Source organism: Hetaerina americana, unplaced genomic scaffold (genome assembly GCF_022747635.1).
Source record: "Hetaerina americana unplaced genomic scaffold, ioHetAmer1.1.p SCAF_6, whole genome shotgun sequence".
NCBI lineage: Eukaryota > Metazoa > Arthropoda > Insecta > Odonata > Calopterygidae > Hetaerina > Hetaerina americana.
This window is the reverse complement of record NW_027287205.1, coordinates 66487810-66504937: the sequence shown is the minus strand read 5'-3', so window position 1 is coordinate 66504937 and position 17128 is coordinate 66487810. Positions and strand designations below refer to the sequence as shown.

Below are 17128 nucleotides of genomic sequence, written 5' to 3'. Positions count from 1 at the left end.
TTTTATATGTTTATATATATAAACCATAAACACAGTAATAAACCCGTAGGTCGGTTTAGTAGGTGATGGTAGAGTTCACCCAGCACTTATTTAATGTCTCTATATATATATATGCACCCTGTTTAGTTGCCACTTGCCCTTTCTCTGGCATAAGTCCGCGGTAGCCGTTCGAGAATCGTCGATGATGTCATTTTCGTTCAATTAGTGCTTCTGCTGCGAGTGAAATTTAAGTGAAGAATAAATTATGAATATTGTATAATATACAGTGGTTTTACGAGCCTATAAATATGCAGTGTCTTCTGTATTGCAATTTAAATGAATCACAGTGAGTGAACACAGTGTATAATAAGTTAACGCTTTCGCCCATTCTAATTTATGACCTCCAAAATCCGATTCACTGTTCTGAACTAATTTTGAGACTCTCATTCCTACTACCCTCCCTGAAACGCATTATCAATTGCGGCATTTAATGGAAATCGCAACTCGGAGTCTGGTTCTGAAAAATTCCCGCAGCCCGGAGAGGTGGCGCCAGGGGGTTAAGTTTCCGCGGTCGTGGCGCCAGGGCGGCCGAAGCCGGCGAGCCTCGCATCCGGATTGATCCAGTTCGGTGGGAACCGGTTCCGATGGGTGTTTATTTTTTATTACGCTCTCCTCGAATCCCCCCACATGGCCTGTGTCATCAAACTCTCTGGGCCTCCGGAGGAAATTGGCGAATTGCGAAGACCTGCAAGATTATTACGGGGATGTTTGTTTTTTTTTCACTGGTCTCTAATCGCCTATCTCTCTCTCTCCTTGCGTGACGATGATTCTTAACAAAGGCTCTGTTCGCTCCAAGATGTCGGGGACCTAGCGCTCTTGATAACTGTTAGGCGAGAATGGAGTGACCTCCAAGCTTATAGATGCATTGTTTAGGTGCCCACTCTCTTCCATTTTCCATTCCCTTTCGTTGATGGTTCGGACGCAGACGGAACTAAGAGGAAAATACTCTTCCCCATGCAAAAAGACCATTGAAACATCTGCGTAAACTTTTATTCTCCGAAATGAATGCATCTAAAAATGCTTTATTAATCATCGGCGCGCGTTCTTTATTACTTACGACAAATTTAACTCTGATAGGTAGATCGTTTCTTTGTATCGAAAATTGTTTTGGGAAGACCTGCCTCTCCCTCTGGTTGGTAGGAAACCAAGCTGTAATTAGCTGATCGTCCGTAAAAATGGAACCATCTGCCTATGTCTACATGTCATCTTCTGTGTTTTTGCAGATATTCTGTCACCCTCTTCTTCGCGGATTTCTCCCCGCACTGCCATTTTTCTGCTACAATTGCGATAGAGCAGAGCACCTACCACGCTATTTAATGTGATTCATCACCATCATCCCCTTACTATTGCAGGGAAAATTATTTTTCTCATGAAATCAATGGACATAATCTATTTAAAAAACACAGGCATACAGCCAATCTCGTATATTTCAATTGAAATGGTAACGTAGTTAACAATATGTACAAGATAGAGGTACCTCGATCCCTACTTGAAGTGCTTTGTGGAGGGCACTTTGAGTGAGTACGCCGTCTGTCGGATGGGACGTTAAGCTGCGGACCCCTTGGCGCCTTTCGTTAAGAGAAGGCTAATGCCGAGCCGGGTTTCTCTCCACCCTTCATCCTTTCCTGTCCATTCCCTATGGCGCAAATGACCTCAGCAGTCGGTCGACTCAACTAAATACTACTACTACCCACACATATTTAAGCAGTGGTGGAGGAAAACACACCTTAGCGGGATTCGAACCTCATGATTTCAGGATTAGCGGGCAAAGAACTTTACCCTATCTCCAACGAGACAGGCGAAGCATTATAGATTTTATTAATTACCCAATCTCTGTAACCATAAATTTATAACCGGACTATTTTGACCCAAAATACCCCCCTCCCCCCCAAACGGTCGGTTCTCTTATCGTTTGTGGGCAAAATGACATCTTAAATATATCTTTTCTACACTTAATCTCTCTAATTTTACTGACATGATCTCTCCTGACGTAGTATGATGGGGGTAATAATACATTGTCAACATCAATGCTAAAGAGACGTCCTTCCAATTTATGCAAGAGATTTAATCTGTAATTTAACCTTCGCTCCGGGAGTAATTCCCAACCTAGCTCCTCTAATAATTTTGATATGCTGCTCAGGTTATCATAGCAACGTTTAAGAAATCTGCCTCTTCTAATTTGCACGCGATATAATTCGGCTCAACGTTAAACTTTTATTTTTCAAATCGTCTTTCATGTGCACTCAATATTCTTCACCAATCAATTAGTCTTCCTGTCCTAATGCCCCCTTCAACTTTATCTTCCGTGACGTTCCTGATGGATGAATTGACAATGAAGTCATGTGGGCATGAAATAACCACACTATCATAAAGGAACTTGTTTCTTTCCTTTTCAAACAAGGTTTTATATTTTCGGGAAACGAATTTTACGAAGAGAAGCAATTGAAAACTTCAAGAAATACGGAAGGTCAACAAAAAATGTTTACTCATTTATGAGATCCGCGTATTTTATAAAGTTTAAATCATATTGTTGGCGAAACCATTAATTGCATTCTTACGAAGCGGATTCATTCGAATCCAATTGCGCGATGTGCTAAAGCTTATCATCTTTAGGCATTACGATATGAAAATGGATTGAAAGCGCCATCTCAGCATTTATTACTTTATGAGGCAGTGCATTTATTCTTTTGTAAAGCACTCAACAGGCGCTACGCGAAAATTCACGCTTCTTGGCTCTAGCACCTAATTCCATTCAAGAGCATAACTCCATTTAGATTACATATGTCACTCTCCCTCCATTATTTCTAGGTGCCTCGGAACGTTTGTATGCAGCGGAAGTAAGTGTAAAGGTTTCGGAGTACAATAAGACCAGCCCTTTCCACAAAAGCCAGACCCTTCAGCAGGGTCAGCAGGGTCAGCAGTAAGAGCCCTCGAGGTTTCAGAACTGACGTGATATAATGAAATAAGATCACACGACCTAACTTCGTTTAAAGGAGACTTTAATTATTACGATTAGATTTGATCAACCGAAATTACTATCATTATCTTTTTATACGTAGAGTGAATGTTTTGTTGCTTTTGGGAACAGTGGAAATTTATCTCTTAACTATTTCCCAAATCAAGTAGTTGACTATTGAAGTCAAACATTTTGATTAACTTCAAGTTACAAATTGAATTTTGATAAGACTCAATTTTTTGCGGGAGGTTTAATAATAAAAAAGCGTTTAATGAGCATAAAAATTTGAATGGGAGAAAAGTATGAGTGACGCCTTATTTTTCCTTGTATAAGTTGCCGCTCGTATGATCCCATTTCTTTACTGTAAGCAAAATTAAAAAGAAAGATGTTGAAAATGCTTCTAACATAGAAATAAATTGATTTATTCAAATATACCTTCGAACGCGACAATTTCAGTGACGACAAAAATGTATACATAGACTCAGAGATTCGAGAGATTCGAACCCCGGCCCTCTGGTCAGCAGTCCATCGCTTTACCCCAGGACTACCGGATGTATAAAACGCATTTTGATATGTACACACACATTATATATATATATATATATATATATGTCTGTATATATATATATATATATATTATATATATAATATTATATATATATTATATACATATAACAGAATAGAATATCTGAAGCAGAATCTCTTGTGCTTTCGCATTTGTCGTAAAAGCGGTCGTCAGAAGTGGCCGCAATCCTACTCCCCACGAACGCTGAGTTTGCCGGCCTCCCTCGTTCCGTCCCGAATCAGGATCAGACTGATGTGAGGATAGCTGACAGCTGTTTACATCCGAAGACCCTCCGTCATCGTTTCGAATCGAAAACTGCCGAGGCAACAGTCGCTATGACGAAGATAAGATTGACGCTTTATGCTGCATTGGCGTTGTGGGAGCGATTATTACTAAAGTTTTGCAGGCCGGAGTCTTTATCATAAGAGCGTGCCAGGTGGGGAGTCTGGTCGATCCTATGAGTGTACAGTCACCCTATTTGCTCGGTTAACATGCTACCGTTAATGCTGTACTCTGACAATGAGTTCGATTTTAAACTGTCATCACCCTTATTCAATCCATGCCCTCCGTCCCAATATGATTATTATAACTGTTTCAGTTGTAATTTCTGACAAATATTTGATATTCCCTGAACTCTCTCATCCAGTTGTTTGTTCATTGCAGAAATCTCACTAAGCATAGATGTAGAATAGAGGTAATGGTTTTCCCATGCGCCATTTACTCCAGCCTCCGATGTAAGGATAGTCTGTAATTGCCAACAAAATTACTGGAAGAATGCATGCTGTAATTAAAAATTTCGCTATAGAAAAATATCAAGGCGAGTTCTAAAGGCTTTTGAATGCCATAATATCTCAGCTCATAAATGAGTGGACAAAAGTTCGCTTAATTAGTTGCATCGAACACAGCTTAGACCAGTATTGCCCTCCCAAGATTAGTCAATATGTTTATGGAATGGTTGACCAAATAATTCGTTGTCTCAGGCGTGACTTCATGGAATCGACTTAACATAATGAAAGGAGAAACTTTGTAATTCCACATAGATTTATTCGACGGACCGTCTTTGCCGTTAATTCGTTTAAGTCCGTCGAATAAATCTATGTGGAATTACAAAGTTTCTCCTTTCATTAGGTTGACCAAATATTTGGTTTTTATTTTGAAAGGATTTATGTCTCTGTTCGTTCTTCAGTGTCTAGGCGAAGCAAAAGTTTTTACGGAGTGGGATCTCAAATTAGCTTTATTGGATACTTAAGCTTAGTCTTCTCATTCTTGAAGTGAAGTCAATTGCTAAAGTGGAATGCGTTGTCATTGAAGTGGTAAATGATCGTGCATTTTCAACAAAATACAATTGTGCGGTATCGTTTTTATTCTAAAAATAAAAATTCTATCCATAAAAATTCTTACGTTCATGTAAAATTTTGTGGTGATTAGCCTAATGTTTAAATATCATTCATTCTTTCGATCTAATAGGCTTTTGGAGTAAATAAGATAGTTTTGAATTATGAAAAGAGTCACAAAATCAAATGTTGAATTCCACCACGTTAACAAAGTAGAGTTTATGTGGTTCAAAACTAAATTTCTCGTCTATTTTCCGCGAGTCGTTTCCACTAGCATGTGGGTCGTTGTGCTCACTGTCGTGGCATTGTCGTGATGTGTAGGCATACGGACACGCAAATGTTAGGCAATGAAAATTATATGGTGCTATAAAAAGAAAACAAAACTTTTTTCATCTGTCGCCCAAGGACACGGAAGTAATACTCATTAGAATTTGGGTGATATTGTGAGTGATATTCATTAAAATTTGGTGTTTATAATTGTGTCCATTTTTATCATTGTCAATAGTCCGATGTAAAGGCAAAAAAGTGCTCTTTTCGGACTAATGCTAAATAAATAAACGCTGAAAGAAGCAAAATCGTTCTATATCTTCGTATATTTTACCTAATCCAGTTGTAAAACATACACAACTTTATGAGAAAGATTAATTTCTGGCATGAATGCTTGTAAAAGTCAATTCTCTAAAAAAAATCTCTCATTTTGAAACGAGTTGTTAAGTTATTACCTGTTACAGCCGTGCTGTAAGTTAACTGGTAATAGCAATGTATACTCAGCCTTGTAATGTGTCTATATTAAGCTGAAAATTTGGACAAAAACAATTGGACGGTTCCTAAGTTTTTTATCCGTTAATTAAATTTGTAATACTACAGGTTTATACATGCTAATTGTCTTCGTCTTGAGTTCGGGCTTACTTGTTTTCAAGAAAAAAGCTGCTATTAATTTAATTGTCATGTATAGATATGTATATATTTTTCTGACGATATTTAATTATAAATTTTCATACCGATCATGACGCTGTATTTATTCAATTAATTAGGAAACTTTTTCTAAAAGACCTATATCCTAAAACGTTTTGTGCTAATTAACGGATTTAGCTAATACGTATCCGACTACATAGGGATGTGGGTGAACCGAAAGCAAAAAAGTTGCCAGGAACATTATTCCAGAGTGTCATTTCGCATTATCATGGATTTCAAGTTAACCGTCCTACCAGCAAACTGCGGTACCGAGAATTGTTCCATGAAACTTAATGGCTTTTAAATAACACAGCTCTTTACACTTGGGCTCTCATATTTTAAGTCGTTATCTTTTCAGTCTGTAGTTCCAACACCTTCTGCCATACATCCTTGTGGCTGTTTTCAAGGTCGTTATGTCCAATAATGATAGTTGAATTGGTACATCAAACAGTGTTTAATTTTCCTTTGCAGTAGGTTTTATTTGAAAATCAAGTAGTAGATACTAACTCTGCTGCCTTGTTTGTGGCTGACAGTGTGTCTGCCCTCGATTCAAACGACATGCATTATTAAAGTCACTACTGGGGCATCCAGACTGCAGTAGCACGAAGGAAATCGGGATAAAATCGGTCATAGCATTATTGATGGGTCATTTGAGGATCATACACTCGCCTTCGATATGCTGACCTTCAAATTGACCGCTCTTATCTTTCTGGAGAAAATTTTCAATGTTCTCAAGTGATCATCTTTATTGAAACCAATGCCAAAACTTAAATTAGAAAATAAATCGTTGCGTGCATGCTCAAGGTCATAATGCTTTCAAAAATGACGTTCAAAGGTGAGAGTATGACTCCTATTCAGATTTTTTTCGATAAAATTTGAATTTATATTGACATTCTAAGGGTTATGGCGTATTAATTTTCTAATCTAATGACACAGGGAGTCTTTTACTTCAAAGAAAAATTTTGCCTACCTAACCGCGTGATACGTTCAAATTCCTCCGAAAATTTATCTACTTCATCTTCATCCATGTTTATACAGTCCTCTCGCTCCTCACTCTCACCAGAGTGCAGATTTTGCTCCCTTTCGATCACGTGCCCTCTTTCTCCTATGTGCCTGCCGATCTGCATTTTTTTGATCCCTCTACGGCTGTCACAGATTGATTTCCTCGTTTCGCGAACTCCACCGGGAGCCGAAACGGTGGAAGAGTCAGCCTGGTACACGACGGGCTGGCCGTCCGAACTTGCGGTCATCGACATGAGAGCTCTCCGGCAGTAGGAGTGAACGTTCGGGTCTCCAGCCGGGAGACCCGTCCTTCGGAGGTAGTAGGGCTCGGGCGAGAAGGGATCCGCGTCCTGCGAGGGGCGACGGTGGAGGGAAGGGGCTCCGGATGAGGGGCCCAGCCTCGGCCCCAGGTCCTCGTCCGCTGAATTGACACTCCAGGGGTTGAAGTTTGACATGTCACCGAGCATATTCTCCATTATATCGCACATCAGCTGCCGCATGTGGTTCACGGCTGATCTCTGCGCGCGGAACGGGTCATCGTCGACCTGCGGGCAAAAGTCATGAGACGTCCGTGGTACGTCATTGAATAACGCGAGTGCCCTCGCCAAAAAATAAATTGGCGATATTTATGCGAATGCGTAATTACTGGTTTTCAGGATGAAAAGATTTTTACCAGTAGTAGATCCAAATATTCTGTGAGGGGATGAATGCACTTATTGAATATTTTAGGCATTATAAAAATAAAAAATGTATATTACTTATAGGCCTGACTACTTTGGAATACCTATTCATCCCGACCGTGAAATTATCCACAATAAGTTACGTTTTGGTCTCTAAATCAATGCGATTGCTAAATTTGAACATGCTATTCAGCTTTCTTCGCCAAAATTTTATGACGCTGTTTTTGTTCATACTGGAAAACCGGAATCAGATACAGAAAACCCATTGAGGTTTTCTATATCCGGTTCCGATTTTGATATTGATGATATTCAAGGTGCCTATGTTGAATATGTCGTAAAGTTATAATCTTTCCTGTAAACGCCATACTCATGCATAACTCACACGATACATCATTATGGATATTCACGATCAAGACATATACTACCGAATTTATTTTGTTTTGGGAAATAACCCCTCCAAATTCTGTTCACCAGGAATACAGTGAAAGAAATAATCGGGCGTTGACAGTTTTGCAACTATATCTATGTACTTACATTTAAGGCGGTAGGCTTTCTTTCGTCGCTCGACATTATCCAAAAGGTCCGACTCAAACAGTCATCCTGGCAACGGTAAAAATGGAGGAACGATACTGCGATATCGTAAACATTTTCGTTGTCTTTCCCAGTTTCTTCATGCTTTTCCATTCTACCTTGCGAGAAATGGATTGCATCGAGAATGGGTACGATATTGGAGGAGAGGAACGAGGGGGGATCTTTATGTAAACTCTCAGACCAGAATTGATTGCCGTTTCATCATTATTTTTTGCCGTTCAGAAAATGAGTCATCGCCAATAGGAGCACGGGGAAAGGAGGGAAATCTATGGATGATCATTTTGTCTGTAATCAAATTCCATTTTTATTACTATTTTGTTTTGTGCGTTCGTTGAAATTGGTGTCAACATGTGTGTTCGGGAAATTGGGTCAAATCGCCGAGTGTGATCGAGTGAGTTAGCCCGATTCCGCTGACCCCTAAACCTGTAAGGGCGCCACCCTCCTCCTCTTTGCATTCGGAATACTTGAACGGTTTCCATGTCGCGCGACGGCCGTGACACAATGCCCGTAAGATGCATCTTATATAAACTCGCAGACATATTGACTACTTGTCCCTTTCCCTCCTTTCGCCTCGGAAATCAAGTTAAATATTTCATCTCTCTCATCTCGATTCCCTTCCCCCAATAAGCCATCCACCTAACATAATATGGGTAAATGGTCTAACGAGGGAGACCAAGGTACAGATAAATCGATCCAAAAACGTTGATAGACTGATGATACATCAGGGTCCCGTTTCTAAACACTACACTTGAATTTGTAAGAACTTTAAGAACATCTTTAAGCGTTAAATCAAACTTCCCACAACAATCGCAGCCCGTGAAATTCAGGGCACCGGCAAATGTTTTAATATGTTGCTTGTCATTGAATCCTAAAAAGGACGTGGCAGTTCCGTGGGTGGTGCGCTGGGCTGGGCTCGAGTTCGATTCCCGGGGACACCGCTGAGTATCCTCAACTTTTTCCCAGCTGTGTGATTTTTTCGGGTACCATAGCTTCTGGCAAATCATAGACGGCACATGGAAAGGTACTAGGTGAGCTTTACCCTCACCTTTCAAACCGACCTTCGGGTTGTAATAAATGCGGTTGTTGTTATTAAATAGCTCTGTATGGGCTATCTACAAATACATTTTCATTGATTTGCGTCATGTCCAGAACATCTTATCCTTTCGTTTGGCATTCTAAGTTCTGTGAAGGGTCCACGACTCCTGCAAGTGCAACACCCTCGGAAGAACATTTTGCTTTTATCTTATTAACGATGACTGCTGAGGATGCTCTACGAAAGTCAACATGTCCCGGAAATGACGTTAGGAATGAAGGAAGGTTTGAGTAGCGATTTTCTTGTACACAACTGGCCTCTACGCAGGCTTACAATGAAGGGCGGCGGTAGATATACGGATTGAAATACTTATTGTGTTGAAATCCAGTTCGTCTACAAGTCATCAAAATGAAACCATCATCCTCATTAGATAAGAATGAGAACCGATCCTTAGATCACTTGAAACAAATAACGCACAGGAACACGCAAAGAAAATGAAATGACGTAAAATGTTTTGGATATCTGAATATAAAAGAGGAACAGGTCGGGGGATATAGCTTGTGTACTAGCCGCCCGTTTCGAGGTTTCGGGTTTGAATCCCTACTCTGACGGATTCTTCAGTGGTATTCTGGTTCGTAGTTCGGTGCCACGTCATGAGGAGTTTTATTTCGTTGTGTGTGTTCTGTCGAATGGGAGGTTTAGTTGTGGACCTCATGGCGCCTTCCGTTAAGCGTAGTCGGATGCCGACGACGGTTTTCTCTCCAGCCTCTTTCGCTCCTTTGAAATCCTACGGACCACCAAATCACACACTCATCAGCACTAAAATATCTTCAGTTATAGTCACTCCCCCAAAAATCTAATGGCATTCATTCCAAGAGTTAAGACCAAAACTTAAAGCAAAAATTATCTGAATTGCATTTAGGTATGTAGTAAACATTATGGTGACACGGGATAAATTGAACTACTAAAGTACTAGTTAAAGTGCTAATATTTTTTAATTTTCGTAACACCAAGTTAGTTGTATAATTACTAAATTATTTTGTCTGCGTAAAAATCAATAGTATACTAACTCTTGTCTCTTAATTCAAAAGTTTGACAACTAATTCCTTAATTAAGGACTAGCTATTTTGATGAATTAATCTAAATGCATGAAATTTTTTCCAATACCAGATTTGAATGAGACAGGCTTAATGCTCAACTGCACTAACTAATAATTTAAACATTCAGAAGTAAGTATACCCATGAATAAATATTAATTAGAATTACATTTAATGAGTTAATATGAAGCAATCCTTAGAAGTTATGGTCACCCCAGATATGCTAAATAGGATAGACAATGGTGGAATGGATATCGCACTAGTGTCAATGAGGCAAAAAGTTGTGGATTCACGGAGATGCTTTTGGCTCAATTTATAGCGTGTCCGGTGTGAAACCCAGGGCATCCAAACTTAAGAAAGTGCCGTTACTTGCGGCCGTGACTGCCATGTAAAACGATACTCTTTCCGCCGTCCAATGTTTGTCATATAAATGGCCAACGTAGTCGGCGGCCGGATGAGCAGTTAATGAGGCGGGTCCAAGTTTAGCCAAGCCCACGAGGGATGCCTAAGTCACGGCTGGGAATGAATAAGTTCCGTTGCAGAAATAGTGCATTCATTCACGCGGAGAAACCAATTATAATTAGCATGCATCGTTTACAAACGTTTTGTAACAATAGTGACACCAAACGTGCGGAAATTTTTGATCAGAGTTCCCCTAGGTGATGCAACTAAAGTGCAGTTAGGTTCACCATGGAGCAATTATCCACACATTTTTTTCTCTTGTCTTTGTGTTTATGAAACGCGACATGGACTTTTATATTTGTTTGTATATGAGATAGATTTAAATTTAGGTTGGGAGGTCGTCACGCTGCATGCCTCAGACACTCTTCGTTAAAGGAGAGAAAGGCGATCTAAAATGGCTCCCTCTCCCGATCATAATAATCGGAAATCCGTAGTCGGAGTCATCATTTGAGTATTCGAATATTCTGGACCACTTTCTTTGGATCCTCCTAAAAATTTAATCATTACAAGATTGATAATTACCCAGATGATGTCCTTGATGGTAATTTCGAAATTGGAAACTCAAGTGAACCTTGATGGGTTTGAAACCATCTTTAACGGCTTCTCTTTTACCAGCACCTGTTGGTGACAATCTGCCAACCCTTTTGCGTGAAAGGTTCAAGTATTTTCCTGTTTCAAATATTATTTCTTTGATAGGTTTTGAAAGTGATGTGAAATCACTCAGTTGATACTGAGTAAGGAAAGCTTTCGCGACTCCCCTTTACCGTTAAGGATCAATTAAACACATTTATGCGACAAGCAGGCGTGACTGAAAGCGATGCTATGAATGAAATGCTTGGGAGACCATTAAAGAGAGCTATTTTACGACGGAATTAAGGTGCACACGTCCACGTCTCTGATTTCACGCCTCTGAACTTCTTGTTGGTACAAGGACATCACTCACGAGAAAAAAACTGAATTAAGCAAGATTGAGACCAGGATAAAGCCAACGAGGCTGATGAATCTTTACATTAACTTGAAATATGAACGAATAATAACAATTAAAATTCAATTAGCGTTATTTCAGGGATGGGTACCTTAGGTACCTGTATTAGAGCCACGAAATGCATGACATTTTGTTTTCTGGGTGGAAATAAAAGGCACTTCTGGCAAGGCTCTGCTTAGATAAGTGTTCACCAAAGAATTGTTATTATAACCAAAGAGTTATTTTTGGCAAATATTTTGTTTCGTGATAATTTTGTCGTTTTTCTAAAATTCATGGATATTTCGCGCTCATTTTTCTTCATGACCTTCAATTGTTAATCGCAACGGCAGATCCTTAGGGAGTGTGGGTCTTGCTGATGATCATTGCTCGATGAGTCGTTTATTTAATCTGTTTATTATCGTGGAAATTATTCCGGAGGTGGAAAATAATCGCATAAACCTTGGGGTACTATGTAGAGAATAAATACATAGAAAATAGTGTGCTGGCTAGTCTGAAGATCTCCTCAGAGAGGATTCTATTCAACCGTTGTATGAAGTCTGTGTCAGCTGTGTTTTACATTTAGTGGTGTGAGGTCAAAAATCACTGAATGTTCCTTTATCCGGCAAGTGTTAGCGATGTAGGACTCTTCAGCTTACGACTCTACGTATTAGGGCGGCTGTGCTCGTTCAATCCGATTTAAATGTGTTCAAGGAACGGATGAAGTTCGTGAAATGAGGAATACGAGACGCGTTCTAGTTTTACGATATCCTATTTTTTCTAACAAAATGCTAATACCGGTTTAGTCGAAATTTCTGTTACTTCTCATCATGATCTTCCTTTAGAAGAAAAATCATTTTTCACAACGTCGGCGCCATGATTCAAATGCCTTCGAGAATGCTTTTGTAGGGATTCCCTTTGGCCCACTGGAAAAACCGGCTTGATCGTTGCCGTGGCCTCATGGGTTCGGTCTCCCTTGAATTGTGACGTCCACGACGCAAATCCGTAACAATCATCACCACATGTATCTCACTCAATTGACAGTGAATTTTAATAGGTTTTAAACCACGCAAGTAGAGAAAACGGATGATTACACACTCTTTTGGAAAACTAAAGGACGCCGTTTTGTGTATTGCAAACACCTCTAGCGGCAGCTATACGAACGCTGTGCTAGTACATCCATCAATGGATTGTACGGTTAAAATATTCCCACGCACATTAAGCTCTACTGTATCTATTTCTTTACTCCCAGTCTAGTGAAATAAATTGGTTGACTTTAGGAATTTCATTCCTCAACCAGAATATAAAAAGTACTGCTTTAGGATTATCTGCGAAAGATGACGTCGTTGAACAAATTGCAAAATGTCCGTAAATTTTTCATGTCCAGTAAAATACCCGTAATGGATCTTGCAGTACCTCAGCATCATCAAGTTTCCTGCCATCCCTTATACTACCAGATGGTCTCGTAAGCGTGGGTGTGTGTGAATATTTTTGCCTGCCTACTTTACTTACGTAGGCGCAGCGACACGAGAGATATATCCATAACGCTCCAGAACTGCCATCTCTCAGTGGCCAGGATTTCAAGATCTGGGGAATGGGATGGGTGCGGTTGGGGGGGGGGGTTACGGGGGTACTACACGGAGTTGACGGGAAGAAGTTAGACGGGAGATGGGTCTGCGCCACGGGGCCGTCCAGCCGGGAGTGGCCATGTAGTCTACGACCCACCCCGTCCTCATTATACGCGCGAGTGAATAATATATCGCCGAACCGAACTCCCTTGAGACCCAATGGTGAAATTAATAAAGTGGAAAAAAAATGATTTTTTAAGCAGTAGAATTAGTCAGCCGGTCAAAGGTAGGTATTTTTGTGGACCTTGGGAGTAATTCAGTCGAACTTGGGATGGAAAAAGTTCGACCGGCATCAAGTGAAGGATAAATCAAAAGCTACATTGCAGTTAAGAAGAGGAGGTAAATATTATTTCTTGAAGAACCTGAGGTTGCGAACTAGGAACCAATTGCCCAAAACCCTCTTATTGAGCAAGGCATTATACAGAACAGAGATATGGAACAGGAGAATCGGATCTAAGATAAATCGGACCGAAGATAAAAGATAAGAATAGGAAAGGGTAATATGGAGAACTCCAGATCAAAGAAGAACTGGATCGATTGGACGCACCTCAAGATACAATGAATTAGTTAGAAACAAAGTAGAAGGGAGAATGAAAGGGAGGTTCCGTGAGGAAGACCAAGAGGCAAGTACATGTTACGAATTAAGAAGGAAGGAAAGCCATCAAGAGATGAGGGAATTAACACTGAATAGGGAAGAAGGGAGGCTTTAAGCTTTAAATACATCTTTGTATTGAAATACTAATAAAGATGATCGTTGAACTGCTTCATGAGTGTGCAGTTTAGGGCATTAAGTCAATCGCATTTATATATATATATATATATATATATATATATATATATATATATATATATATATATATATATAAATGTAGATATATCATTTCAGGGAATGATAAATTGAAGATGTTTACTAAAGAATAAGTATATACAGGTAGTACCAAAGATTTCATTTTTTTGGGTTGTCAGCATTGTATTGTAATGACAAATGAAGTGAGGAGAAGACTATTTTTTTAGGCGCCAGTGCCTGAGTTAGCCTTTTTTAAGGGTTCTCAGATGTCGATTATGGGTCAGCTTGAGTGCCCTGCCATTTTCTAACGGCCTTAATGTAGCGCCAGTGGATTCAGGGACTCTTTCTTCCTCGTACCATTTGTGATCACAACAAATACAAAGCTAAACAAGGAAAAAACTACTGTTCATAGCTAGGTTCATCACCTATTAACTACTAGGCTTGAACGCATACATAGTTAACTGCTAAAGGCTGGTTACCCAGCAAACCCTGCCACGCTGATTTAAAATACTGATGGTGATGAGGGCGGGCGCACAGCTACGTCTCTGTCGCATATCAGCTGTGCGATATGCTGACAGTATGTCGTTATTTTCGTCATACTAACCAGATCGACATTCAAAATTTTGAGAATGTGATGCACTGATGGTCAATAATTCTGGCCGATGTAACTTTTTGGACGATATAGTCGATATGTATGATATTTACGATATAGTACATCATGGAGTATAGGCCGGATATGGGTGATATTTAGGGAATATGCTATTCCGGCAATTTGAATGATATTCTACATTTACGTACGTATAGAAGAGGGTAAGATGCCAATTTTTCATTGACGACGGAGACGTTACACCTTTATTACACGTACATAAGCATTCCAGGGTATATGTTTCCCGGATGATATGGATGATATTGACAATACGATGAGTTCTCTATGCGATGTGGCTGAAATTGACCAAGTGGACGATATTGTCGATACGCTCGATATTAGATGATATACTCGATATCACCCGATATATGCGATATTACTCGACGTATGCGGTAATACTAGATGTGCATGGTGCACTCATTAATTACTGCCACTACAAAATATATTCAGACACGTTATTTTCTTTGTAACGACTTCGGATGAAGATGTAAGACGAATAACGCACAGATCTTCAGCATTTCTGCCTATTCCTTCTGCCAGAAGGGGAAACGCGTGTCATCTGGCGTCTCGGTCCGCCCCTTGTCCCATTGTGGCTGTCTTCCGCTCTCCCCCACACACACACACGCACTCCATCTATCTTTCCCCTCCTTAAGCCCCCCACTCTCTCCCCTTCAGGCACCCCTCACCCGGGGTCCCCCTCGCGACAATAGTGCAGCAGAGCCCGGGGTCTCGGCGGCGGCGTGAAAAGAAGTCAGAGGGGGGGGGTAGACGTCGTCGACGCGACGCCTGCATCTCCACCCTCTCTTCCCCCCTAACACCCCCCTTCCCTCCCCCAGGGGTGGAAATAGAAGGGGAACAACAAGAGTTTTACGGTGCGGGGACGTGCCTAAAAATACTACGCACGGGGAAAAAAATAACGCAGAGGAGTACGTGCGTGAGGGGGATGAGGAGGGGTGTGCCGGGGCGTGCCCGAGCCGGGGATACCCGGGGGGAGCGGGACGGGAAGGAGGGGTCCTCCAGCGTAGGCTAAGCACGCACGTGGAGGCCTCCTCGCCCTGCTCCATTTCTTTCCGTCACCCACTCACGGCCACCACCTCCTCCTCCACCGAACCTTCTCTTCGCCGTCACCCAGAAGCCACACACGGCCGCTCCTCCTCCTCGTCCCTCCACCATACTCCACACGCGCACACCTCCACGCACGCCCCCTCCGCATTCACAGACACTCATCGCTTCGCAATGTGCAACCCCTCGCCTCTCCCCCTCGCCCCTCGAGAATCTACCCTCTCCGCGCGCGACGCGGGACGGGAAAAATATACCGGCGGCACTACCGGGCGCTATTTATAATTGACTCCGATACTACGGACCGCTACTTGGAATCGCTACTGTTGAAGTTTCTCCGATCACCGATACCCTAGCAGGCACCAACATCTCACGTTCTTAAATGCGCCTATTGTTGAAATAACTGAGTGATACTGTAAGTTCCATTGGTAATTCGAGATGCGAGGCACTTGCTTGACACTCGTATCTTGAAATGAACAACTTCTGGTTGTTATTGTTCATTTAATTTTAGTTGAAACCAATTTGAGAGGTTCATTGAAATATGACCGCCGTTGCAACTTTTACATGACATTACCCAGAGGAAATCTATGCATCTTAATAGTGTCTAGATATAGATAAAGTGAGAGAGGCAAAGGATAATAATTCACTGATACACTGTTGGAATAACTCTAATCTCGCATTAAGTTGAATAAAAATTCGCGCTGGGAATACGTGCTATAATATGCAGCAGAATTTGGTGGAATTGATTAATTGAAAGTGAAATACGTTGTAATTTTCCAGGCAACTTTTCTTTGGGAAGTTTTCATGTATTTGGGTCAAATTCACGGGCTAACTGCAAAGAACACTGAGGAATACAAGGAAACACGTCCGTAGATGCGTCCATCTGCGTAAGAATTTGTTTTTATCAGCCGAATTCGAGATCATTTCAGGGGGAAGCATTAGACCCTTTGAATGACCAGTCGCCTTTTTTCATTTGTGGAGTAGTGTGCTTTACCCCTTCGCGACAACTTTCACACGCACGCAAATGATTTCGTAGGCTTAAATTGCGATGCAAAATTTTCTTACAACTTGCTGTTTCACGGTCCCTTAGCAATTATACATTTTCTGGTCTCATCGTCTCGCGGCTCATCTTGTCACTAGGGAGAACGTCTTCATGCGGAAGAGTAATCGAGGTTTGGAATGAAGAATCTCGTCTTTCATAGTCGTAGGCGGCCATTACCGCCATCACAATTAGTTAGCAATCCCAAGACTGGTTTCGTGTATCTCTTCCCTCCCTCCCAATTCCCTAGCCTCTTGATTCATCCGTCATTCTTAATTTCTTGTCATGGGCTTTC

The 17128-nt window shown here is 41.0% G+C and overlaps 1 protein-coding gene across 4 annotated transcripts in view; it reads left to right on the top strand.

Annotated features, from left to right (window-relative positions):
* Nucleotides 1-17128, top strand: part of LOC139695502 (bumetanide-sensitive sodium-(potassium)-chloride cotransporter-like) — a 233896-nt gene that overhangs the window by 48235 nt on the left and 168533 nt on the right. The gene's annotated exons all lie outside the window — the stretch shown is intronic.